General features: G+C 38.6%; 1 non-coding gene across 1 annotated transcript; it reads left to right on the top strand.

The window, feature by feature from the left end:
• The first annotated feature begins 7,770 nt into the window (after positions 1-7,770).
• Positions 7,771-7,877, top strand: LOC130953293 (small nucleolar RNA R71). The gene has a single exon (XR_009075464.1). It is a non-coding gene; the product is annotated as a small nucleolar RNA R71 (small nucleolar RNA).
• The last annotated feature ends 4,049 nt before the right edge of the window (positions 7,878-11,926 follow it).

The raw sequence follows: 11,926 nt of genomic DNA on the forward strand, positions 1-11,926 counted from the left end.
CATACAACTTACAGAAACTCATAAAGAGTACATCCATATATATATACATACATATATATAAATAATATTACAAACATTATCTAGTACAATTCCTATCCCTCTCACAGAATATATCAAGATAAAGGCGAGGGTACAAAAATAATAATCTAAAGCAATACAGAGCATCTCAATAACAAATAATTAAACTCTTCATAACTTCTGCGCCCAAATCCTGAAAGGGGAAAAATGTAGGGGGTGAGAACATCATCCTCGAAAGGGTTCTCAGTAGAGGGTTTTTGGGAATTACTGTAATAGGATACATGAAGATAAACCGTACCAGTGATTAATAACCATCTTATGCCTCTTTTCAAAAGCAACAGTTTACAATGAAAGTAAAGTCAGAAATCTTTTCTGAAAGAGGAACTGTTCAATTCTCAAAACATCAAAGCATTTCAAAAAGGTTTATCTATACTGAACCAAAATAACCTTTCATATCTTATTCCAAACCAGAACCACAAAACCGAAATCAACCATCGGTCCATCTCATTCAACCACGGCCCTAGGCCCAAACAATCCAACCACAACCAATCCACCACAATCCAACAGAGTTCAGATGCAAACACAAGTAAGAAGATGCAAACACAAACAAACAGTTATTGCAAGTAGAACAATTAGCAGTTAATCACATAGGCAAACCAAGTACAATATGCATACCCAAACAATGTCACATAGATGCATATGATGCATGCCTGTCCCTAGTGGCTGATGATATCATCTGTCGGTTATATAGCCAACCCGACACGTCCTGGTAGCTAACCATGGACAGAAACACCCATCGCGGAGCAAGTAAGTTTGAGCTACAACCCCCTTGCTACTACCCGCTCAACCCAGAGCCAGTGGAATAACCACTACTGCGGCTACTACCCAGGCGGGTGTTTAATAGCTCAACCTGGAGCGAGTGGATTCACCACTACTACCGCTACTACCCAGGCGTCACAGTCTCTGACCTGGAGCAAGTGGGACGAACCACAACCCTTACTACTACCCAGGTACCTCAAGCATATATTCATTCAGTCCAGCCATGGATCAACATCCATCTCAGCCATTCGGCTTAAATTCATAATTCATAGTCAGCCATACGGCCCATAACTCATTCGGCAATCAGTCATAAGTCAATATCATACACAGCCATTCTGGCTCACGGTTCAATCCAGAACCAGCCAACATTCATAATCATACATAGCCATTCCGGCCCATAACAAAACAGCACTTCCACACTCAACATCATCAAATTCATAAAACCGGCATTTAAGCCATAAATCATTTTTCTCAAGCCATTTCACTTTGAAATTAAATTTCAACTCTTTTCAGCCTTGGCTTTAAAGATCTCATTTCTCAAATCATCTCAGGCTCATAAGCCAAATTTACTCAAAGTGAGTTCCCTTTTTAAAACAAAGCCACTCTCGGCATTCTCTTTCCAAAACTTCCAAAACCATGGAAAGTTAAAAATTCATTTTGGGAACATTCAAAATCACCCATCCAACAATGGGATTTTATAACAAAAGTTTCTTGCCAGAGTCCCAAGTCTTTAGGGAAGGTCAACTTATATAAATTCCTTAAAATTCATTGAAACTCTTAAAATCATAAATTCTCGGTTCAAGTAAATAAAACTGAATTTATTATGAAACCGATCATACAAAATCACAAGTTCCAACCCGGTCCAAAAATCAACTCATTTGAAACGGAACCGGTTTATTTGAATCAAACCACTTTCAGGTTTCTTTTTGGAACCCATTTTTCCAACTCTTCCAAAATGCCTCAAACTTGATTACTCAATCAAAAGTCTAGGTTCCTTTAAAAATCACTAAAAACTCCTTTTTATATTGAAATCAATATTAAAGCATCATTCTTTCCTTCAGTGATTCAAACGGTAAAAAAAATAGTTCAGTTCTAAATAAGCCGAACTCAACGTATAAGGTTCATCAAATAAATTAAGCTTGAAAACATAAATATCCTTTTAATAAATCAAGTAATACAATTTCTCAAATCCAACCCTTTATAAATAACCTTACAAACAATTGTAGGATTTTGAAGAAATTTCGGCGGCACCTCCCCTAAAACTTGGACTTTTGCCACCCGGTTCGGGTCCCAACTAAACCATTTCTCATTCCTTTTCAACAGCTCAAAACCAGAAATCAATTTAAAGCAAGCTAAATCCAACAATCGCCTCAGTGGCGTATCTCAAGGATACCATTTCAAAATCAACTCAATATCAATCGATATAACTCATTTCCAAAGCTTTAAAGAAACGGTTCAATAACAAATCATTTGTCCAAAACAAGATGAATTAAAATAAACCAGGCTGAATTCAAAAGTGCATTCGACTTTTCACATCATTGAAATAATTGACTCAATTCAAACCAATCCCCAACAGTTTAAACTCAGATTTCAAATCTTTAAAGAATCAACTTCAAACATTACAATTCACAAAGCCGCACAACAATTCAGCCAAACCAACATCCATAATCATTCGAGTCAATCAACTAATACATAAGGCAGATACAATCACCAAATACACCATATCTCACGTCAGTATCCATATGTAATAATTCCAATACATAAAACACAGTTTTTGAAAAGCGCCCCTACCTCAAAACGTAAATTCCATAACCCAAACGCGTCACAGGAACCTCCTCTCTTAAACCGGGATCACCAACAACCGCAACCTCAGCCCCAAGCTACTCCCGTGGTACCCACATCAACACTAATCACAGCATATAATAATCAGGAATGACCCCGCGTTACCAAAACTCATTTATTAACCAAACACAACAAGGTAACAACGCGAGGCTTTCGAAATAGAGATACTCACTAAATTAATGAAACGAAACAGCCGCAACTCCAAAGCAGCGGTAGTGCGCTCACCCAGAACCCAAATGGAGCAACGGTAGGAGTGGCGGCCAAGGATTCCGGCGGCAGTGGCGGCGAACCAGAGCACCAGAAGCGGAGGGGATTCATCTTGCTTCCCTCTCTCACCTCCGTTCCACAGTAGTGACCCCTCACTGGCGGCAGCGGCGGACTACACCCCAGGGCGACGGCGACTGTTCAGACGGCAGTGACGACACATGGCTGTGCGCAACGGCAGTGACGAATCCCTTTTCGCGCGACGCCGTCTCCACGCCTCACTCTCTCTCGATCTCGTGCTCCCCTCTGGTCGCGATCCACGGCGGCGATGGTGGCGCCGTTGGGAGACATAGAGGCAGTGGTGGTGACAAGGATGGAGCAACGAGCGGCGGCTCCGAGATCTCCAGCGACGGAATGGGGTGATGGGTGCCAGAACCGCGACTGGGCAGGGATGAATGGGGCGACTTCGACGGCGGCGCTCCTCGCGTGCGGCAGTCTGGCGGTCACGGCGGCAGTACCCAGCCGGCGGTGCTAAGTTCTTCTCCCTCTCTATTCTGTTTTCGTTCCTTCATGGAAGAGAAACGCTGCTGCTGAGTTAGGAAAAGAAGGGTTTTGGCTACAGCTGGGGAATGGGGAAGCAATGGGCTACCGGGTAGGATCTTAGGGTTTTATTTTGAAAATTAGGGTTAAGGGCATTATGGTAATTTCACTCAAAAATAGGGATAATATAGTAATTGAAACCCAAATTAAATCCAACACTATTTGTACATAGAAAATACTATTTGTTCATCAATATCACAATTATTTTCAATAAAATGTCCAAATCAAATAATTAGAAATAATATACTTAATTTCTTTATTTTCCAAAATAGCAGTAATAATATTTAAAATATTACTTATCTAATCCAAATCATATAAAATCCTTATTATTTCATAACTATCAACCTTATACTTTAAATATAGAGAATAATCCAATAATTATAAAATTGGATAATAATTATAACTTATCTCAAGTTCAATAAATCAAAACTTGCCTTAATTATCCTTAATAAAATAATCTCTGAAATTAAGGCTATAAATAACTATATGATTTGAGACTTGATCGTAAAAAGACTTTTCAAAGATTCTGGGTTTTACATTCTACCCACCTTAGTAAGGGTGGCGTCTTCCTCTTGAAGAACCAATGGTGCTCTTGAGCTCCTCTATATCTCTTCCTTGCCTTTGTTGCTCCTCCCTCATAGCTCTTTGATCTTCTCTAATTTTATGGAGAATGATGGAGTGCTCTTGGTGGTCCACCCTTAGTTGGTCCAAGTTGTAACTCAAGCCTTCCAAAGAGGTGTTGAATTGCTCCCAATAGTTGCGTGGAGGAAAATGCATCCCTTGAGGCATCTCAGGGATTTCTTGATGAGGGAATTCCTCATGCTCTTGTTGAGGTCCATGAGTGGGCTCCCTTATTTGCTCCATCCTTTTCTTAGTAATGGGCTTGTCCTCTTCAATGAGGATGTCTCCTTCTATGTCTATCCCAGCCAAGTTGCATAGGTGACAAATAAGATGAGAAAAGGCTAACCTTGCCAAGGTGGATGACTTGTCAACCACCTTGTAGAGTTCTAGAGGTATGATCTCATGAACTTCCACTTCCTCCCAAATCATGATACTATGGATCATGATGGCCTGATCCACAGTCACTTTAGATTGGTTGCCAGTAGGAATGATGGAGCGTTGGATGAACTCCAACCATCCTCTAGCTAAGGGCTTAAGGTCCGGTCTTCTCAATTGAACTGGATTGCCTCTTGAGTCTCTTTTCCATTGAGTTCCTTACACACATATGTCCATGAGGACTTGGTCCAACATTTGATCAAAGTTGACCCTTCTAGTGTAGGGGCGTGCGTTTTCTTGCATCATTGGCAAGGGGAACGCCAACCTTACATTTTTCGGACTGAAATCTAAGTATTTCCCCTGAACCATTGTAAGCCAATTCTTTGGATTCGGTTTCATACTTTGATCATCGTTCCTAGTGATCCATGCGTTGGGATAGAACTCTTGAACCATTAAGAACTTCCCAACCTCTTCTTCGGATTTCATGTCGGATCTCCGGATACTCATTTTTCTTGAGCATGAAAGGGACCTCAGGGATCACCTTCTTCTTGGCCACAACTTCATAGAAGTGGTCTTGATGGACCTTTGAGATGAATCTCTCCATCTCCTATGACTCGGAGGTGGAAGCTTTTGTCTTCACTTTCCTCTTTCTAGAGGTTTCTTCGGCCTTAGGGGCCATAAATGGTTATGGAAAAATAAAAAGCAACGCTTTTACAACACCAAACTTAAAATGTTTGCTCGTTCTCGAGCAAAGGAAGAAAGAAGGGCAGAGAAGAAGAAAAGATAGAATAGATGGAGGGGGTTAAGTGGTTCGGCCAAGTAGGGGAAAAGTGTATAAGATGTGTGAAAATGAATGAGTGAATAGGTTTTTTTATAGGGAAAGAGAGGGAGAGTGGCCGAATGGACTTGGGTGGGTTTGGGAAGGAAAAGTGTTTTAATTTGAAAGTGAGGTAGGTGGGGTTTTGGGGAAGATAGATGGAGGTGATTGGTAAAGAGAATATAGGAAAGAGAATAGGATTTGATAGATGAGTGGTGTTTTGGGTAAAGTGTTATAGAGATGTGTGAGGGGGAGAGAGAGATATGGGGTAGGTGGAAATCCTGTGGGGTCCACAGATCCTGAAGGGTCAAGGATTTCTCATCCCTGCTCCAATTAGGTGTGTAAATGCCCTTAGTGTGCAATCCTGGCGTTTAACGCCAGACTGCTGCTTGTTTCTGGCGTTAAACGTCAGCTTTTATTCCTTTTCTGGCGTTAAACGCCAGGCTACAACCTGTTTCTGGCATTTAATGCCAGTTTTTTGCTTCTTTCTGGCGTTTAACGCCAATCTGGTGCTTCTTTCTGGCATTTAACGCCCAGAATGGTGCCAGACTGGGCGTTAAACGCCCATTCTGCTACCCTTACTGGTGTTTAAACGCCAGTAAGTTTCTCCTCCAGGGTGTGCTATTTTTAATGCTGTTTTTTATTTTTCTATAATTTTGCAGTAGTTTTTGTGACTCCACATGATCATCAACCTAAAAAATGAAATAACATAGATAATTAAAAATTTGGTTGCCTCCCAATAAGCACTTTTTTAATGTCAGTAGCTTGACAGTGAGCTCTCATGGTGCTTCAAAGATGTTCAGAGCATTGTTGGGACCTCCCAACACCAAAATTAGAGTTTGAATGTGGGGGTTCAACCCCAAACTTAGAGTTTGGTTGTGGCCTCCCAACACCAAACTTAGAGTTTGACTGTGGGGGCTTTGTTTGACTCTGCATTGAGAGAAGCTTTTCTTGCTTCCTCTCCATGGTCACAGAGGGAGATCCTTGAGTTTTAAACACAAGGTAGTATGCATTCAATTGAAGAATCAACTCTCCTCTGTCCACATCAATCACAGCTTTTGCTGTGGCTAGGAAGGGTCTTCCAAGGATGATGGATTTTTCCTCATCCTTCCCAGTGTCTAGGATTATAAAGTCAGCAGGGATGTAAAGGCCTTTGACCTTTACTAGCATGTCCTCTACCTGTCCATAAGCCTTTTTCATGGATTTGTCTACCATCTCTAATGAGAATTTGGCAGCTTGTACCTCAAAGATTTCCAGTTTCTCCATTACAGAGAGTGGCATTAAGTTTATGCCTGACCCCAGGTCACACAGAGCCTTCTCAAAGGTCATGGTGCCTATGGTACAGGGAATTAAGAATTTACCAGGATCCTGTTTCTTTTGAGGTAATGTCTGCCTAACCAAGTCATTCAGTTCATTGGTGAGCAAAGGGGGTTCATCCACCCAATTCTCATTACCAAATAACTTGGCATTCAGCTTCATGATTGCTCCAAGGTGCTTAGCAACTTGCTCTTCAGTAATATCTTCATCCTCTTCAGAGGAGGAATAGTCATCAGAGCTCATGAATGGCAGAAGTAGGTTCAATGGAATCTCTATGGTCTCTAGATGAGCCTCAGATTCCTTAGGTTCCTCTACTGGGAACTCCTTTTGTCCAGAGGATGTCCCATGAGGTCTTCCTCACTGGGATTCACGTTCTCCTCCTCATCTCTAGATTCGGCCACACCAAGTAAGGTTATGGCCTTGCACTTTCTTTTTGGATTCTCTTCTGTATTGCTTGAGAGAGTACTAGGAGGAGTTTCAGTTACTCTTTTACTCAGCTGGCCCACTTGTGCCTCCAAATTTCTAATGGAGGACCTTGTTTCATTCATGAAACTTAGAGTGGCCTTAGATAGATCGGAGACTATGTTCGCTAAGCTAGAAGGGCTCTGCTCAGAATTCTCTATCTGTTGCTGAGACGATGATGGAAAAGGCTTGCTATTGCTAAACCTGTTTCTTCCACCATTATTAAAGCCTTATTGAGGCTTTTGTTGATCCTTCCATGAGAAATTTGGATGATTTCTCCATGAGGGATTATAGGTATTTCCATAGGCTTCACCCATGTAATTCACCTCTGCCATTGCAGGGTTCTCAGGATCATAAGCTTCTTCTTCAGAAGATGCTTCTTTAGTACTGTTGGATGCATTTCGCAAACCATTCAGACTTTGAGAAATCAAATTGCTTGTTGAGTCAACATTTTGTTCTGAACCAATATGGCATTTAGAGCATCAATTTCAAGAACTTCCTTCCTCTGAAGCGTCCCATTATTCACAGGATTCCTTTCAGAGGTGTACATGAATTGGTTATTTGCAACCATGTCAATGAGTTCCTGAGCTTCTGCAGGCTTTTCTTCAGGTGAATAGATCCACCTGCAGAATGATCCAATGACATCTTAGACAGACAGACCATCGTAGAATATATCCAGGATGGTCTATTCTGAGAGGATGTCAAAAGGACACTTTTTGGTCAGTTGCTTGTATCTTTCCCAAGCTTCATAGAGGGATTCACCTTCTTTCTGCCTGAAGGTTTGAACATCTACTCTAAGCTTGCTCAGCTTTTGAAGAGGAAAGAACTTGGCTAAGAAAGCCGTGACCAGCTTATCCCAAGAGTTCAGGCTATCTCTAGGTTGAGAGTCCAACCATATTCTAGCTTTGTCTCTTACAACAAAAGGGAAAAGCATAAGCTTATAGACCTCAGGATCAACTCCGTTGGTCTTAATAGTATCACAGATCTGTAAGAATTCAATTAAGAACTGAAAGGGATCTTCTGATGGAAGTCTATGAAACTTGCAATTCTGTTGCATTAGAGAAACTAATTGAGGCTTTAGCTCAAAGTTGTTTGCTCCAATGGCAGGGATTGAGATGCTTCTTCGATGGAAGTTGGAATTTGGTACAATAAAGTCACTAAGCATCTTCCTTGCACCTCCACCATTGTTATTGGGTTCGGCTATCTCTACTTCTTTTTCGAAAAATTTAATAAAGTCCTCTTCAGAGTGTTGTGTTTTAGCTTCTCTTAGCTTCTTTTTCAGAGTCCTTTCAGGTTCCGGATTAGCTTCAACAAGAATGTCCTTGTCCTTGCTCCTGCTCATATGAAAAATAAGATAACAGAAAAGAAGAGGAATCCTCTATGTCATAGTATAGAGATTCCTTTATGTGAGTAGAAGAGAAGAAGAATAGAAGAGGAAAAATTCGAACACAGAGAGAGAAGAGAAGAGGGTTCGAATTATGAGTAGAAGAGAAGTGTTAGTAGATAAATAAATAAATATAAGGAGATGACAGAGAGGAGTTTTCGAAAATAATTAAGAGGAAAAGGAAAATATTTTTTGTTTTTATTTTAAAATATATTTATAGTTCAAAAATTAAGAAAAGGAATAAAATTAAAAGTTAAAACAATTAGTTAAATAAAAAAAGATTTTTTTGAAAAAGTGGAAGGTGATTTTCGAAAATTAGAGAGAGAAGAGTAGTTAGGTGGTTTTGAAAAAGATAAGAAATAGTAAAACAAACAAAAAGTCAATTAGTTAGTTGAGAAAGATTTGAAAATCAATTTTGAAAAGATAGAAGTTAGAAAAGATTTTGAAATTAAAGTTTGAAACAGATATGATTTGAAAAAGATATGATTAAAAAGATATGATTGAAAAGATATTTTGAAAAAGATTTGAAAAGAAAATTAAAAATATTTGATTTTTAAAATTAAAATTGATTACTTGACTAACAAGAAACTAAAAGATATGATTCTAAAATTTAAAGATTGAACCTTTCTTAACAAGAAAGTAACAAACTTCAAATTTTGAATCAATCACATTAATTGTGAGTAAAGTTTTTCAAAATTATGAAATAAAATAAGAAAAAGATTTTGAAAATCAAATTTTTTTTTAAATTTTCGAAAATGTTAAGAAAAAAATGGAAAAGATAAGATTTTTAAAAATGAAATCTTGACTTGACTAACAAGAAACAACTTATTTTAAAAATTTTTGACTAAGTCAACCCAAAGATTTTGAAAATTATGAGTAAAATAAGGAAAGGATATTTTTTTTATTTTTTTGAATTTAATGAGGAAAGAGAAAAACCACAAAATAACTCAACACATAAAAATTTTGGATTAAAATAAATGATGCATGCAAGAACACTATGAATGTCAAGATGAACACCAAGAACACTTTGAAGATCATGATGAACATCAAGAACTTATTTTTGAAAATTTTCAAGAAAAGAAAAACATGCAAGATACTAAACTTAGAGATTTTTCATGTTTAGACACTATGAATGCAAAAATGCATATGAAAAACAACAAAAGACACAAAACAAGAACATATGAATAACAAACAAGAAGACTTACCAATAACAACTTGAAGATCATGAAGAACACCATGCATGAGTTTTTTGAAAATTTTAGAAAAATAAAAGCATGCAATTGACACCAAACTAAAAATTTGACAGTAGACTCAAACAAGAAATACAAAATTTTTGGTTTTTATGATTTTATTAATTTTTTTTAGATTTTTTTTCGAAAATTATTTTGGAAAAATGAAAAAGAAGAAAAATTTTGAAAGATTGTTTCAAACATTTTGAAAATAAAATAATGGTTAAAACAAGAAGAAAATTACCTAATCTGAGCAACAAGATGAACCGTCAGTTGTCCAAACTCGAACAATCCCCGGCAACGGCGCCAAAAACTTGGTGCACGAAATTGTGATCTCAATGGCGCCAACAACTTGGTACGCACAATTGTAATCTCAACTCTTTGTCACAACTTCGCACAACTAGCCAGCAAGTGCACTAGGTCATCCAAGTAATAAACCTTACGTGAGTAAGGGTCGATCCCACGGAGATTGTCAGCTTGAAGTAAGCTATGGTCACCTTGTAAATCTTAGTCAGGCAGATTCAAATGGTTATGGAGTTTTGATAATTAAAAGATAAATAAACATAAACTAAAGATAAAGATACTTATGTAATTCATTGGTGGGAATTTCAGATAAGTGTATGGAGATGCCTCATTCCTTTTGAATCTCTGCTTTTCTACTGCCTTCTTCCAATCCTTCATACTCCTTTCTATGGAAAGCTGTATGTTACATGTCACCATTGTCAATGGCTACTTTTTGTCCTCTCAGTGAAAATGGTCCTATACGGTTTCTGTATGGCTAATCAACTATCGAATTTCTCGTCTCGGATGAAAAATACCATGCACATATATCGTATGGCTAATCAGCTGTTGGTTCTCGATCGTGTAGGAATAGGATTTGCTATCCTTTTGCGTCTGTCACCACGCCCTACAGTCGCGAGTTTGAAGCTTGTCACAGTCATCCCATCCCAGATCTTTCTCGGAATACCACAGACAAGGTTTAGACTTTTCAGATCTCAGGAATGCTGCCAATGGATTCTAGCCTATACCACGAAGATTCTAATCTCGGATTCAGATGCTCCATTGTCAGAGGGGAGTCGATGTGAATTGTTGATTAGAGACCCAAGAGATAAACATTCAAGCTTGTTTGCATATAGAACGAAAGTGGTTGTCAATCACGCATTCATAAGTGAGAATGATGATGAGTGTCACATAATCATCACATTCATCATGTTCTTGTGTGCGAATGAATATCTTAGAATAAGAATAAGCATGAATTGAATAGAAGAACAATAGTACTTTGCATTAATACTCGAGGAACAGCAGAGCTCCACACCTTAATCTATGGTGTGTAGAAATTCCACCGTTGAAAATACATAAGTGATGAAGGTCCAGACATGGCCAAATGGCCATGCCTCCCAAATAACATGAAACAATCGAAAAAGGGTTCAAAGACCTAATCACAAGATCAAGGATGATCAAAAGAGATAATCCCCGATGTCTAATACAATAGTAAAAAGTTTTATTTATACTAAACTAGTTACTAGGGTTTACAGAAATAAGTAAATGATGCAGAAATCCACTTCCGGGCCCACTTGGTGTGTGCTTGGGTTGAGCATTATAGTTTTCACGTGTAGAGGCCTTCTTTGGAGTTAAACGCCAGTTTGTAACTTGTTTCTAGCGTTTGACTCTGGCTTGTAACTTGTTTCTGGCGTTTAACGCCAGAACAGGGAAGAAAGCTGGCGTTAAACACCAGTTTGCGTCAGCTAAACTCGAGCAAAGTATGAACTATTATATATTTCTAAAGAGTCCTGGATGTCTACTTTCGAACTCAATTGAGTGCGCGCCATTTGAGTTTCTGTAGCTCCAAAAGTTCTATTTCGAGTGCAGGGAGGTCAGAATCCAACAGCATCAGTAGTCCTTTTTCAACCTCTGAATCAGATTTTTGCTTAGGTCCCTCAATTTCAGCTAGAAAATACCTGAAATCACAGAAAAACATACAAACTCATAGTAAAGTCAAAAAATGGAATTTTTCTTAAAAACTAATAAAAATATACTAAAAAGTTGCTAGATCCTACTAAAAACTCTGTAAAAATAATGCCAAAAAGCGTATAAATTATCCGCTCATCAACTTGCATGGTGCAGTCGCGGAGGGAGATCAATTCTTCGGTGGAGAATCCAAAGGGCGCGAGCAGGCGAGGGCAATTTTCGATCTTTGTGTCGATCGAGTCCTTAAAGGCACGATTAAAGAAGATTTTG

This window comes from Arachis stenosperma, chromosome 9 (genome assembly GCF_014773155.1).
Source record: "Arachis stenosperma cultivar V10309 chromosome 9, arast.V10309.gnm1.PFL2, whole genome shotgun sequence".
NCBI classification, from domain to species: Eukaryota; Viridiplantae; Streptophyta; class Magnoliopsida; order Fabales; family Fabaceae; genus Arachis; species Arachis stenosperma.